This window comes from Asterias rubens, chromosome 17 (genome assembly GCF_902459465.1).
Source record: "Asterias rubens chromosome 17, eAstRub1.3, whole genome shotgun sequence".
Taxonomy (NCBI): domain Eukaryota; kingdom Metazoa; phylum Echinodermata; class Asteroidea; order Forcipulatida; family Asteriidae; genus Asterias; species Asterias rubens.
In genome coordinates, this window is record NC_047078.1 from 13,167,926 (window position 1) to 13,182,788 (window position 14,863).

The 14,863-nt window shown below is 36.5% G+C and overlaps 1 protein-coding gene across 1 annotated transcript in view; it reads right to left on the reverse strand.

The window, feature by feature from the left end:
- The window catches only part of LOC117301547 (succinate dehydrogenase cytochrome b560 subunit, mitochondrial-like), a 42,029-nt gene that overhangs the window by 17,745 nt on the left and 9,421 nt on the right, over positions 1–14,863 (reverse strand). The window lies entirely within an intron of this gene.

The following is a 14,863-nucleotide window of genomic DNA, read 5'->3' on the forward strand; positions in this document are numbered from 1 at the left end:
TGAACATAACGTTCACATGATGAGAGGCAAACATTCTTGCAAACTGACCTTGAACATAACGTTCACATGATGAGAGGCAAACATTCTTGCAAACTGACCTTGAACATAACGTTCACATGATGAGAGGCAAACATTCTTGCAAACTGACCTTGAACATAACGTTCACATGATGAGAGGCAAACATTCTTGCAAACTGACCCTGAACATAACGTTCACATGATGAGAGGCAAACATTCTTGCAAACTGACACTGAACATAACGTTCACATGATGAGAGGCAAACATTCTTGCAAACTGACCCTGAACATAACGTTCACATGATGAGAGGCAAACATTCTTGCAAACTGACCCTGAACATAACGTTCACATGATGAGAGGCAAACATTCTTGCAAACTGACCCTGAACATAACGTTCACATGATGAGAGGCAAACATTCTTGCAAACTGACCTTGAACATAACGTTCACATGATGAGAGGCAAACATTCTTGCAAACTGACCTTGAACATAACGTTCACATGATGAGAGGCAAACATTCTTGCAAACTGACCTTGAACATAACGTTCACATGATGAGAGGCAAACATTCTTGCAAACTGACCTTGAACATAACGTTCACATGATGAGAGGCAAACATTCTTGCAAACTGACCTTGAACATAACGTTCACATGATGAGAGGCAAACATTCTTGCAAACTGACCTTGAACATAACGTTCACATGATGAGAGGCAAACATTCTTGCAAACTGACCTTGAACATAACGTTCACATGATGAGAGGCAAACATTCTTGCAAACTGACCCTTGAACATAACGTTCACATGATGAGAGGCAAACATTCTTGCAAACTGACCTTGAACATAACGTTCACATGATGAGAGGCAAACATTCTTGCAAACTGACCCTGAACATAACGTTCACATGATGAGAGGCAAACATTCTTGCAAACTGACCTTGAACATAACGTTCACATGATGAGAGGCAAACATTCTTGCAAACTGACCTTGAACATAACGTTCACATGATGAGAGGCAAACATTCTTGCAAACTGACCCTGAACATAACGTTCACATGATGAGAGGCAAACATTCTTGCAAACTGACCTGAACATAACGTTCACATGATGAGAGGCAAACATTCTTGCAAACTGACCTTGAACATAACGTTCACATGATGAGAGGCAAACATTCTTGCAAACTGACCTTGAACATAACGTTCACATGATGAGAGGCAAACATTCTTGCAAACTGACCTTGAACATAACGTTCACATGATGAGAGGCAAACATTCTTGCAAACTTGAACATAACGTTCACATGATGAGAGGCAAACATTCTTGCAAACTGACCTTGAACATAACGTTCACATGATGAGAGGCAAACATTCTTGCAAACTGACCCTGAACATAACGTTCACATGATGAGAGGCAAACATTCTTGCAAACTGACCTTGAACATAACGTTCACATGATGAGAGGCAAACATTCTTGCAAACTGACCCTGAACATAACGTTCACATGATGAGAGGCAAACATTATTGCGCTGTATCTTTAAAAGGTGTAATTGATATGTCCTACAGACATGCATGGAAGGTTCATTGTGTAGCGCTTAATTGACCTGGTATAGATAGGAGATACACCCCCCTAAACAAAATAAAATAAAAAAATCAATAAAAAATCAAGGCAGTCACAATTAGCCAGTTCCAAGCCGATCAGCTTACAATAGAAATGCCTTTTATTGTATTTTATTTCATTTTAATTCTTTCGGAAAATACAATTAAAACAAGCACAGGCCGTCCACATTAATGACCTTAGTAGGTGGAAAGAAAAGTTTTCAATGAAATGTAAGTTTTTCAGTTCTCAATTGCAAAGGAAATCTAGTTGGAAAAAACCCAAATAATTTTAAAGTATACATTCTTTCAATAAGATTATGTACTTAGCATTGGACAAGAAATTGGAATGATCTTCCTTGACCAGTAAATGCTAAACTAAAAAAATTGACTCAAAAAATATGCGACCGTGTTAGTTTGCGACATAAAAGGAAAACAGTGCAATTTCGAGGGATGCATGTGTGGATCATTATATTGTATTTTAAAACATCTTTCTAACCATGGAAGTGTCGTGGCCGAGCAGTTAAGAGCACCAAATTCAAACTCTGGTGTTTCTAATCAGAAGAGTGTGGGTTAGAGTCCAAGCCATGACACTTGTGTCCTTAAACAAGACACTTAATCATTGCTTCGTCCTTCAAATGAGACATTAAGCCAATGGTCCCATGTGTTGTGTAACATTAAGCATGTAAAAGGACCCAGTGCACTTATCAAAAAGAGAAGGGGTTTGCCCCCGTTTTCCAGGCTGTGGCTGCTGTATGCACCGTAGTACCTTGTAAACCCTTATTTAAGGTGCTTAATAATTTGGTCTCCGGATTCATCACTGCAATAACCTATCTTTCTGAAAGTTTTATACTAAGCGCCTTGAATACCTTGTTTGGTAGATACATGCGCTATAAGACTTTGATATTGTTATTTTTATTATCATCCGTTTTATAACAAACGGTTCAAACGCTTTTCAAAGACCAACTCGCATGATCCAAGGCAACGTGTCACTTTAAGTGTCTGTGACATGTGATCAAAGAACAAGAGTGGGCCATCACCTGACTAAAAGGGCATCCTGAAGAAAAACAAAACAAAGGAAAAACAAAACAAGGAAAAACAAAACCAATCGGATCCGTGAGAAACAGCCGTTATGAATGTCAGCAACAGTCCCCAACCAAACCTTACATTACACAGCAAATTTGGCAAGTTTTTGTTGTTGCTGTTGTCACTAGCCACAAGAGCACAATAATGCACAGGGGGATACAGAGGATTGCAAAGTTGGTTTGTCCATGGTGTGAACAATGACCTTAAAACACAATGGGTTATGTTTATTGCGTCATTATGTAACTGACCATAATGTATCTATGGACAAGTGACCTGTGACATCACATGTTTACATAAGAAGTAAAATAGCCTGGACTTGATCCTGCAGTCTACCCGCAGGTCACTTGATATAATAAGTTTCCTTTGTGATTTATCTGCGTCAGTTGGCGTGATTTTTCATGCGTGACCTCGGTTCTAATATTATAATTAGTCCAAAGGGCTTCTGAAATTCAGTCTTTCTCAGCCTTATCTGAACAGTATTGACAGAAATAATGTAGTGGGGGGAGTACATTGAAATGAAGAGCATATATATCTGTGGTTTTGTATAAAAAAAATCTATGCAACTCAAATTTTAAAAAAGAGAAATTTGTACGTAAAAAATTGCTTCAAAAAGGAAGAAAACATGTCACAAAAACAGGGCAAATTTTCTCGTTATGAATGTCAGCATTAACCTTTTGACCTCTACTTTGACCTTGAATGTGACTTTGTGGATCACATGATCTGGCAATGAACTTCGGTGAAAATTTACCCTTTAATATGTTTTCTCCACAATATAGACAAACTAGAGATATAATACTTTTGGCTTGCTTTCAAGCTCCACTCAAAGTTGCCCTACTTGACTATTCCTATGCAAAGTGTGTACATGTATCAAGCAAGGCTATGGTCCCCAAGCAAAATCAAAGACACCAGTTTCAACTAATTTGACCCAATGGTTAATGATTTATGGTCATTTGAATATCGGAGGTCAGGCGCATTTTGACCGAAGTCAACGAGAAAGAACATGTCGTAGCGCGAAAACCGTTTATCGGATGGAGGTGAAATTTGAAATTTGAGCTTGTTGAGCCCTGATTACCCCATAAACCAAATATGAGCAAATTTGAAGAGGGTAGGGTTTAAAATTGCCTTTTTTGGGGTGATTTGACATGGAATGACCCAGGTTTATTATTTCATGCATACGTTGAGATACAGCAAGCGAGAAGACTGGTCTTTGACAATTACCAATAGTGTCCACTGTCTTTAAAGCCATTATACACTTTCGGTAAACAGAATTGTCCAAGTCCCACACTCGTGTATCACAACTTATTTATATAAAATAACAAACCTGTGAAAATTTAGGCTCAATCGGTCATTGGAGTTGGGAGAAAATAACGGGAAAACCCACTCTTGTTTCCACGCGTTTCGCCGTGTCATGACATGTGTTTACTATAAATCCGTAATTCTCGCTATCGAGAATTGATGTGTTAATGTTTTCTCAAAAATTAAAGCATTTCATGGAATAATATTTCAAGAGAAGTCTTTCACCATTACCTTCTGTAAACCCTGTAAATTATTTGTAAATCTGTGAACTTTTTTTTTTTCTGTACCGAAAGTGTATAATGGTCTCAAGCTTCGGTATTTTTTTCCCCAGAATGCTCAGCAGAACATTCAGTAACATGATTTGATTATCGTGAATTCTAAATTTAATAAGTGTTTGATGACATCCTGTTTTCAAGGTGTCCCTAAAATTTATGCAAATATTTTACCTCTCTGCACGATGTAAACAGTCCCTAGATAAAATGTTCTAAAGTGGTTTGACTTCCCAAGCAAAGAGTCTCCTCTCCCTTCACCAAAACTAAGAAACACGCAAGGCTCCACTGGTTAGTTGCACTTAGGCATTTCTACAAGATACAAAAGGTATGTCATAATGTTGGGGCCATATGAACAAATTTGCCCACCGAAAAAGTTTCAACCAACACTAGTTCAATTCAGAATTCACTTTGATCAAATCATGTGACTGAATATTCTGCTGTCAGAGCATTCTGGAAAAATAATACAGACGCCTAAAGAAGCCATGTGCCTTGTATAATTTTTATTAATATATTTGGAGAGTTTTTTTTACACCCTCATATCAATATTATTATTAATCTTAAAATTTAAACATCGGCTGGGTGATTCAATTATCGCTGTTTATTTATCTGCTTTATAATAAATGAACAAAAATATTTAAAAACTAAATAAAATTTAGTTGCCATAACCCTCCTCCCGACAGGAGGAGGGTTTTGTTATCGCAACTAAATAAAATTCAGATTTGAAAGCCAATAATTATTCACACTTTTGCTTTAACTTTTAAGTTTTAATTTCTTTTTGCAAATTACCATGGTGATTTTTTGAATGTCATTAAAAAAATATTTTGAATAAAATGAAGACAACTGCTGGCTGAAGATTGTACACAATGGCTTCCACATGACTTCAACGGGAAACCATACTTTCTCGTTGAATACAAGACACTTCGGCACCTTGCAAACTCTGCACCTGTAAACTCGGCACCTTGCAAACTCGGAACCTCACAAACTCGCCGCCCACTCAGAATCAAGAATCTCGGCACCATACAAACTCGACACCAGCCTTTTATTGACTAACAAACTCGGCACCAAGCATGATCACCTCGAAGAGTCAAGTGGTTAAAAATAAAGTAACATACATGATGTTAGTGTAATTCCACAATACATGATGTTAGTGTAATTCCACAATACATGATGTTAGTGTAATTCCACAATACATGATGTTAGTGTAATTCCACAATACATGATGTTAGTGTAATTCCACAATACACAATGTTAGTGTAATTCCACAATACACGATGTTAGTGTAATTCCACAATACATGATGTTAGTGTAATTCCACAATACATGATGTTAGTGTAATTCCACAATACATGATGTTAGTGTAATTCCACAATACACAATGTTAGTGTAATTCCACAATACATGATGTTAGTGTAATTCCACAATACACGATGTTAGTGTAATTCCACAATACATGATGTTAGTGTAATTCCACAATACATGATGTTAGTGTAATTCCACAATACACAATGTTAGTGTAATTCCACAATACACGATGTTAGTGTAATTCCACAATACATGATGTTAGTGTAATTCCACAATACACAATGTTAGTGTAATTCCACAATACACAATGTTAGTGTAATTCCACAATACATGATGTTAGTGTAATTCCACAATACACGATGTTAGTGTAATTCCACAATACATGATGTTAGTGTAATTCCACAATACACAATGTTAGTGTAATTCCACAATACACGATGTTAGTGTAATTCCACAATACACAATGTTAGTGTAATTCCACAATACACAATGTTAGTGTAATTCCACAATACACGATGTTAGTGTAATTCCACAATAAAAAAATTGTTGTAAACGCTTTGAATGGCAAAATACTTTGGGGTACGGGCCTAGGCTGAAACTGCGTCCATGTCGGTGAAAGTGAATGGCAAAATACTTTGGGGTGCTGAGTTTGCAGGTGCTGAGTTTGCAGGTGCTGAGTTTGCAGGTGCTGAGTTTGAAAGGTGCCGAAGTGATCGATACCCTTCTCGTTAGTCGTTGCCTCAAAAATAAGCATGGTAAACAGAAAAAAACTCAAAACAAATAGGACGCTGTTGAAGTCATCGAAGATCGGCGAGTGGTGTGAAAATTTCAATGTCCATCAAGTATAAATTCTACCTCCAATCCATATTTTAATGTATGTTTACATACTTCTTTAAAACAAAGGAAGGTAATTAGGAATTAGGGCATCACGGAGGAAGGGTTACACACCTATATTCCGACACCCCTATGTTCCGACACCCCCATGTTCCGACAATTCAGCCTATATTCCGACACCCCTATGTTCCAACACCCCTATATTCCGAAACCCCTATATTTCGACACCCCTGTTGCGACAACTGAACCTATATTCCGACACCCCTATGTTCCGACACCCCTATATTTCGACACCCATATGTTCTGACCCCCTATGTTCCGACAAGTTGTTTTCGCAGAGTACTCTGTTGATCAATAACAAAAACACAACTTGAAATACAGCCAGGTTTCCCGGTGAATTTCGGCCGGGATTATGTGAATTTGTATTGTTTTAAAAAGTGATGGAATCAAATTAAGATAATCGAATCATGCATGCATTTTTGTGGTCATAAACATGAGTATGGCTCCCCAAGTTAGCTGGCAATAAAATTCTTGGTAGGTACTTTTCTATTGTTAGATGCGTGGTTTCATGAGCCATTAATTAATAAAAAATTCCAACCCTCTCCTGCGCCGATGTGTAATTTCTTTCATGAGCCCCCCTCCCTCCCTCCCCCCTCCTCCTAAAGAAACCAAAGTTGCTATTTTTTAAAAGCAGAATAACACTTTTTATACAAATTAAACTCCTTTGGTTGGGGGTCTACATAAAGATACACGTAGGTTACCGGTACGTTTATGGACTAAATTGCGGTCAGGTGTAGTTTCTACAAGTCGCACCATTTTTCTTATAAACAAAAATGGCTAACAAAATATTGGTGCAGGTTGTTGGAATATAGGGGTGTCGGAACATGTTTGGGTCCCGAGTCTTTGGAATATATAAGCAGATTAAAAAAGGGTATCGGAACAACAACATAGGGGTGTCGGAACAAAGGGGTGTCGGAATATAGGTTGAGTTGACGGAATATAGGGGTGTCGGAATATAGGTTGAGTTGTCGGAATATAGGGGTGTCAGAACATAGGGGTGTCGGAACATAGGGGTGTCGGAACATAGGGGTGTCGGAACATAGGGGTGTCGGAATATAGGGGTGTCGGAACATAGGGGTGTCGGAACATAGTGGTGTCGGAACATAGGGGTGTCGGAACATAGGGGTGTCGGAATATAGGGGTGTCGGAATATAGGTTGAGTTGTCGGAATATAGGGGTGTCGGAACATAGGGGTGTCGGAACATAGGGGTGTCGGAACATAGGGGTGTCGGAACATAGGGGTGTTGGAACATAGGGATGTCGGAAAAAAAGAGCAGTCATCGGAGGAAGTACTCACGTACGGAGGAGCAGGAGGAAAGGAATCATTATTTTTTTTCCAATTCAAAGAAAAAGCCATTAGTAACCTCGACAACAGGACAGTGGATGATACTATTTCGAAACGAATGGAATAGTGGTGGTAAGATTCATGTAAAATTAGGTACACCAGATATAAAAATATTCATACTGGTTTATTGCGCACCTCTAAAAAACAGTATTATAGAACACCACTTTGATCAGGAAAAGAACAACATACGTAATACCTGGAAGTGTTGAATAACAAAATGTCTTCTCATACTATTAGCAGCATTCTGCATGACGGGAAGCTGGTTAATAATCCCAACCAAATTGCTAGCTGTTTTAATGATTATTTTGTTAATAGGTTCTGATCTTGCTAAAAATATTCCCAACAACCAAGACTCTTTTATTGATTTTCTTAAACAGCCAAATCCGAATTCCTTCTTTTTAACTTTTGGATGAAAACGATATAACATACATTGTTAATAACTGACATAACAAAAAAAGCTCTGGACGACTGTATCAACATCTCTGTCATTAAGAGTTCTATTTCTGCTATTTGTTAATCACTCGCACATATTATTAACATGTCTCTTTTAAAAGGTATTTTGCCTAGTCAATTAAAAATTGCTAAAGTCATTCCAGTTTTTAAAAGTGGCGATGCAAACTGTGTGAATAATTATAGACCTATCTCCATCTTGAGCTATCTGTATAAAATATTTGAAAAATGTGTTTATGTACATACTATTAATTTCTTAAACAAATTTGATATTTTGACTAGTTCGCAATTTGGTTTTCGCAGTAGACACTCTACTACCCATGCAATTCTCGACTTTATAGATAAAATTGTCTACTGCTAAAGATAATTCTGAACACACTCTGGGGATTTGTCTTGACCTTTCAAAAGCTTTTGATACAGTAGACCATGAGATACTTTTATATATATAAGCTTTATCATTATGGCATTCGTGGAGTTTCCCTGGAGTGGTTCAGAAGTTATCTTTCTGACAGGACCAAATATGTTACCGTAGGGGGTTGTAATTCAACTTCTAAATATTCTAGATGTGGCGTCCCACAGGGGTCGAATCTAGGACCATTACTATTTTTAATTTATATTTAAAAATAATGACTTTGTCAAATCTTTTAATAAGTTATCATGTATTCTTTTCGCAGATGATTCAAATTTGTTTATCTCCCACAGCAATATTAATACTTTGACTGAATTGGTCAATCAAGAGCTTTCCTCAGTCTCCAATTGGTTTAGAGTCAACAAACTCTATTTAAAAATTAATAAAACCAATTACATGCTGTTTAGTAACTCTGCCAGTGAACTTCCGGGAGATGTTTTGATTAATGATATTGTTATTAAGAAAACTGATTGCTTTAAGTTTCTTGGATTGGTTATTGACTCTGGTCTAACCTGGAAAAACCACATTGACTATTTGTGTTCAATTATTGGTAGAAATATCGGGGTCATAATAACAGAATCAAACATTTTGTTCCTGCCGAGATTTTATATTCTTTGTATTTAATACATTAGTGATATCATATCTTAACTATGGTATACTTGCTTGGGGGAATTGTACGTCCATTTATAATATCAATAGATTGTTTCGTCTCCAAAAACAGGCTCTGCGCATAATTAATTTTACTGATTATATTGCTCATACTGATCCTCTATTCTTTAAACATCGGTCTTTAAAAATCAAGGATATTTACTATCATCAACTTGGGTGCCTCATGGGAGGTCCTGTTTTCGAGGTTTCCCTAAAGTTGTGGCAAATCTTTTACCTCTCTGTGCGCGATGTAAACAGTCCCTAGATAAAAATTGTGTGGTTTTATATGCCAAGCAAGAGTCTCCTTTCCCTTAGAAACACATAAGGCTCCACTGGTTATTTGCACTTGTAAATGCAAAAAGTTTGGTATTTTAGGCATTTCTACAAGGTACAAAAATATGTCATAATGTCGAGGCCATATAAAAATATTTGCCCACCAAAAAAGTTTCATCAAACACTATTTCAATTCACAATTCATGATGATCAAATCATGTGACTGAATATTTTGCTGAGCATTCTGGAAAAAAAATACAGAGGCTTAAAGAAGCTATGGTGGGCGATTCCATGGTCAGTCGCATTACACTTTTCTGTGTCATTTCTTGATCTTGGTGCTAGAAGTTCTATGTGAGATATTATTTCCACTAAGTTTAAAGACTGATTTGTACTTGACACCCAAGGCTTTGAAGTGATGATATTAGAAATGTTGTGGGCTTTGTACTCGGGATGTTATAGCTTTGTAAAAAGCAGTCAGTCGCATTACACAAAAAGGACATGGTAAAAAATACACTTGTCTCAATTCAAAAGTTTCCTCAAACTAAAAAACTTGCAAAAGTTTTACTACATTTAACACACAACTCTTACATTGTACATTTAGTATGTAACAGAATACTTATAAATAGTCAGCCACTTGAACTTTAAGGTTTACATGGCAAAACCATTGTCAGTCGCATTACGGTCAGTCGCATTACAGTTTGTCCGGTCACTTAAGCCAAGCCCAATGGAGCCCAAACTGAGTTTTGTTCGGCAAAATTGGGTTCATTCCTTATCAACAAATAAAATAAATTAATTAGCTGTTCCGACCTACCGTCGGAACAGGTATTGTTTTCGTCGAGATTTTTATTATTTTTATTATTATTATTATTATTATTATTATTCTTTGTTTCCGCCAAAACCCCATTGCATTTGTACACGTTTTTTCTTTAAGCCTAATCTCCTAAACTATAATACGAAAGAGTGAGTTTATTATACCAAATTGAAGCTTAGAACATAAGCTTTACTTAAAATGTTAAAAATGTTAAAATTCTTAATTAATTAACCACGTGACCCTCATTTGCATATTTAATTGGGAAATCTTTGTAGCACCATATCTCAAGAAGTACTCGGCCGATTCCTACCCTGCTTGTAGTTAAAGACTCCTTGGGGATTGGAGATTAATTTGGAAAAACCGTGACCTCAAGTTGACCTCTACTTCCGGGTCAACCGGAAGTGGGACCATATCTCAAGTACTATACAACCGATTTTAAAACTTTTTTCAGTTTTAGACCCCTTAGGCGTAAAAATAAACTTTGTAAAACTGTGACCTCATGTTGACCTCTACTTCCGGGTCAACCGGACGTGGGACCATATCTCAAGTACTATACAACCAATTTTCAAACTTTTTTCAGTTTGAGACCCCTTAGGCGTTAAAAATAAACTTTGAAAAACCGTGACCTCAAGTTGACCTCTACATCCGGGTCAACCGGAAGTGGGACCATATCTCAAGTACTATACAACTGATTTTCAAACTTTCTTTAGTTTTAGACCCCTTAAGCGTTATAAATAAACTTTGAAAAACCGTGACCTCAAGTTGACCTCTACTTCCGGGTCAACCGGAAGTGGGATCATATCTCAAGTACTATACAACTGATTTTCAAACTTTCTTTAGTTTTAGACCCCTTAAGCGTTATAAATAAACTTTGAAAAACCGTGACCTCAAGTTGACCTCTACTTCCGGGTCAACCGGAAGTGGGATCATATCTCAAGTACTATACAACTGATTTTCAAACTTTCTTTAGTTTTAGACCCCTTAAGCGTTATAAATAAACTTTGAAAAACCGTGACCTCAAGTTGACCTCTACTTCCGGGTCAACCGGAAGTGGGATCATATCTCAAGTACTATACAACTGATTTTCAAACTTTCTTTAGTTTTAGACCCCTTAGGCGTTATAAATAAACTTTGAAAAACCGTGACCTCAAGTTGGCCTCTACTTCCAGGTCAACCGGAAGTGTTCATCATTTTCACACTTTTTTTCAGTTATATACTCCTTGGTAATTGTAGCACATAATCCGAGCAAAAGAACACGGAACAGCTTTGTGTTTGTTCACAAACACCTAATGTCTAGTTTAACTTGTTTTTACTGAAAAAATAACACCTTTTCTCTTAAAAATCATAGAAACAAGGCTGGAATGTGTATTTTTAGAGAAGCAAATTTACATTTTTCGGAAATATTATTATTTCTCATTTTACTTTATTTTCAGAGTTATGCATTTAACATAAAATTTAACATAAAATGTTAAATATCTTGCCGACTATGTAGATGAACAAAAATAAAATTGCAGATTTAAAAGTGACTTACAACACATGTTATAGTTTTCAGCATGTGCTTTGGAAAAATGCATTGTGGGTAGTGCATGAGTAGCATCTGCAGAGCCCCAGATCTCTGAATTCATGTAATATTGTCCTCTAGTAAGTCATAACCAAGATATCCAGCTTTGCTGACCTCTTAGCGTCCTCCTCTTGAAAAAAGATTTGGTCAGTCGCATTACATTGCATGGTCAGTCGCATTACTGGTTAGTCGCATTACACTTTTTGATGACTTGTTACTAAAATACACCAACTAGAGTGTTGATTTCTTTACTCATTTCAGACTTGGTAATAAGGGTAGAAGCACATTTTGAATTGCCATGAAGATAGTCAGTGGATTATTCGTGCAATTGAAATAACTTCATCTCTCGGTCAGTCGCATTACACCCTGTTGAAGCCCCAACAACTACACTCACATATTGCTTAAAATGAGAAACACGAATAAAAATTCATTCTAGATTTTAAATAGTTGTACCTTCTGCTAATCACAACTATTAAAGTTTTGCTAGAAGAACCTTTGTGTGGGAAAATATTTAACTTTGAAGAAATCACCTCAATGTGCTCACTTTTTAGGGTCCGTTCACAGCTTGTGCAAACATGAGCTGAATTTGTACAAAATGGTACAGAGTGTGTAAAAAAAGTTAATGTCCATGTTTGCTTGGAATGCCCATGTGCCTTATGTCATTTTCTAATATTTTTGGAGATTTTAACTTTTTAACCCTCATATCAATATTATTATTAATATTCAAATTTAAACACCAGCTTGTTGATTCAATTATCATTGTTTATTTATACGCTTTATTTTAAATATAAAAAAAAAAATTTATATAATATATAAATTTTGTTTTTTGTGTGCAAGTTACCATGGTAATTGTTAAAATTAAAAAAAAAAATATTTTGAATAAAATTATTGATATGGAATTTAACATTGAAACTCATCAGACAATTGAACCTTAATAATAAGACCACACAAACTTAATGATGTCATGATGACATCATCAGGTTTTGAATTACAACAAATCAAAGTTAAATATTTTAAAGAAATCATAACTCCTGAACCACATGGTGGATTTTGACAATCTACATATCATCGGACAGGTCGATCAAACTTCAAAAGACGCTACACACAGAATGACCCCATTTGACCTTGACTTCCGGTTCAAACCAAAAGTTGAACAATTTTACAATTTTTGATCTCTAAAACTACGTAACATTTCAACATAAATTTTGCATCCCGTTATAGATGAGTGATCCTGCTCAAACTTTCCCACAGAGATGATACCAATTTGACCTGAAACTCAGGTCGAAATCGGACGATAAAGCCCACGGATGTGTTGACCCGCGTGATAACTGCGTACACTGCAAAAGCGCTTTGGCTGGCCGTTCCGCTCCATTGATCACACCTTTATCAGTCCACGAGGCCTGTGTGTTCTGCTCAGAATAGTGCATCGTTTGACTGTACGCGTGATTTCCATTCACGTTTTGACAAGTCTCAGGTCATTGTACTTACAACGTAGCGCTAGTTTAATGGTGTACCAACATTTTACAATTGAAGTCCGCTCATATTCGGCGTCAAATTGTTCCCCTGTTCGCCCTTCTCATGGCTTAATTATCAAAACGAAATTAAAGACGAAGCTTCGCTGAGACGGCCACCTACTTCAGTGATTCGTATGACTTTTAATTATGTGAGAAAATGCAACCAGAAAAAGACGAACATTGGTTATGTTTTGATCAAACACCGGGAAGCGGATTCGTGACATCGACTCGTGAAGGGTGTTTCTATCCGGCACTCACGGCAGTGTTTAGCGCGCTACACGGTAAAGCTTTGTGTAGAAATCATTGCTTTTCAAAATAAGTGTTTATTTAAAGCCTAACAAAATCTAACGTGCATCCCAGTTATCGTAGTTGTATCTGTACCCGTGTCGTACACTTGCGAAACCTCTGTAATACTTAATAAATAAGTCTTTTACAGTTATTTACTTCACAAGTCTAAAATTAGTAAACTGTTGTTTCATATAAAGTTTCCCCAAATCCAGTTAACCTTTTAAGAAGTTTACTCTTGAGTTAAACATCACAAGGATCACAAAACCTTCAAACTTTGCACATAGTTAGCTCTTTACTAATAAAATACATCGCTTTATAAGTATTAACCTTAGTTGAGTGATAACGTCTTAGCATTTGTTTTCTGTGCAAAGAAAGGTATAAATGTAATAGATTTACACTTTTACTTTCTGTGAAAATTAAAAAGCTATCAACAATCTGTTCATAGATTTAATTTTCCTCGTGTTCTTCTTTACCTCTGAACCTTCCCAAGCAATTTTAAACAAAAGTAAAGCTTGTACAAACTTAAAACTTACTGTGTACATCGGCATTAGTGAGTAGATGAAACCGCCACTTTTTGGAATGATGACGACATTAATGACGTCATGACAAGGTTTTTAATGTTGAAAAATTACCATTTGCTTGTTGCTGTATCTCAACGAATATAAAAGCTATGATGTTCATACTTAGGCATCGGAAAGATAAAGACTTGGACAACATTTGAAAAGTTAACGTCAAAATCGTACGAAATTAACTTCCGGGTCGTTACCCTGGGTCAAAGTTCGCCTTTGTGTATTTTACATAAAAAAAAAACAACTTTTGAGCTTTTAAACCAAAGTAAAGCTTGTACAAACTTAAAACTTTCTATGTTCATAGGCAATAGTGAGTAGATAAAACCCCCACTTTTTTTGAATGATGACGTCATCGATGAGGTCATGACAAGGTTTTTAATGTTGAAAAATTACCATTTGCTTGTTGCTGTATCTCAACGAATATAAAAGCTATGATGTTCATACTTAGGCATCGGAAAGATAAAGACTTGGACAACATTTGAAAAGTTAACGTCAAAATCGTACGAAACTAACTTCCGGGTCGTTACCCTGGGTCAAAGTTC